Raw genomic sequence first — 2,070 nt, forward strand, 5'->3', positions numbered from 1 at the left:
AGACGCATATACATCACGAAACGTAGTATCAAGAATTGGGTCTACAATTTCTATTGTAGGAATCATTATATTCATTGTAATTATATGAGAAAGAATGATTACAAACCGAGCAATTATATTTAGAGCTAACATAAGATGATCAACAGAATGACTACAAAATAACCCTCCTGCAGAACATAGTTACTCAGAATTACCATTAATCTCTAGATTCTAATATGGCAGATTAGTGCAGTAGATTTAAGCTCTGCAAATAAAGGTTTGACCTTTTATTAGAAAATATTTATTAATGGCAACATGATCAAATTTATCTCTTCAAGATGGAGCTTCACCATTAATGGAGCAATTATCATTCTTTCATGATCATACTATGGTCGTATTATTATTAATTACAGTAATTGTAGGTTATGCCCTAAGTTATATACTATTTATTGCCTATACTAACCGTAATATACTTCATGGACATTTAATTGCAACAATCTGAACAGCTTTACCAGCAATTACATTAATTTTTTTTGCCCTTCCTTCATTACGACTATTATATTTACTTGATGATTCAGTAGATGCAATAATTACAATTAAAACCATTGGACGACAATGATATTGAAGATATGAATATTCAGACTTCATAGACGTAGAATTTGACACTTATATAACACCAGAACAAGACCTAGAAAATGATGGATTCCGACTACTAGATGTAGATAACCGAACAATCCTACCAATAAATACAGAAGTACGAGTATTAACAAGAGCATCAGATGTTCTACACTCATGAGCAGTTCCTGCATTAGGGGTTAAAATTAATGCAACGCCAGGTCGGTTAAATCAAGGAACATTCACAATAAATCGACCTGGATTATTCTTTGGACAATGCTCAGAAATCTGTGGAGCAAACCACAGATTTATACCAATTGTAATTGAAAGAACTTCAGTAAATTTATTTATTAAGTGATTATCTAAGATAATTTAAGGAGTTAGTTAAAATAAATAACATTAGAGTGTCAATCTAAAGTAACTAAAAAAAATTAGTACACCTTGAAATTCATCAGATGACTGAAAGTAAGTAATGGTCTCTTAAACCAAATAATAGTAAATTAACGACTACTTCTGATGGGGAAATTATATCCAAATCCCTCAAATATCCCCTCTTATATGATTCTCACTATTCATTATATTTTCAGCTACATTAATCTTGTTTAATCAAATTAACTTCTTCTCATTTAAACCTAACCTTATTAAAAGAGCAGAAAAAGGAACAATTGAAATAAAAAACTTAAATTGAAAATGATAACAAATCTATTCTCAACATTTGACCCATCAACTAACATCTTTAATTTATCATTAAATTGAACTAGAACATTTCTAGGACTATTATTAATCCCATCACTATTTTGACTTACACCATCACGAATTAACATTATCTGAAATAAACTAAATTTAACCTTACATAATGAATTTAAAACACTTCTTGGACCAAAATCATTTAATGGAACAACATTCATTTTCATCTCAATTTTTATTATAATATTATTTAACAATTTCATAGGATTATTCCCTTATATTTTTACTAGAACAAGACATTTAGCATTAACATTTGCAATTGCCCTACCTATATGGCTAAGATTTATATTATTTGGATGAATTAACCATGCTAATCATATATTTATTATATTATTTAATCTTTCTTTATTTATTAGTGAAAAGAAAGATTAAATAAGAAAGAATATAATACATTTATTGCTATACATGTTCCATATTAATCTTTAATTATATATAATAGAGAAGTTGTTGTGGTCATACATAGGGGCGTTTCTTTTTTTTTTTGTTAATGTTTGTGGTTTTTTTCTTTTTTTTTCTTTAAATATTTGAATCTTTTATTTTTTCCTGAATTAATAGATTTAAAATTTTCTTATTTTTTATTTTTAAAAGTTTTATTCTTGCTTGTTTATTCACTTTTTCTTTGTATTATATGTAAGTTTTGTTAGACTAAATGTTCTTTTTGCAGTAATTTGATTTAATTATCAAGTGATTTTGGATTTAGCAATTGATTTAGTATCGGCATAATTCGTG

Source organism: Schistocerca gregaria, unplaced genomic scaffold (assembly GCF_023897955.1).
Source record: "Schistocerca gregaria isolate iqSchGreg1 unplaced genomic scaffold, iqSchGreg1.2 ptg000169l, whole genome shotgun sequence".
Lineage (NCBI taxonomy): Eukaryota > Metazoa > Arthropoda > Insecta > Orthoptera > Acrididae > Schistocerca > Schistocerca gregaria.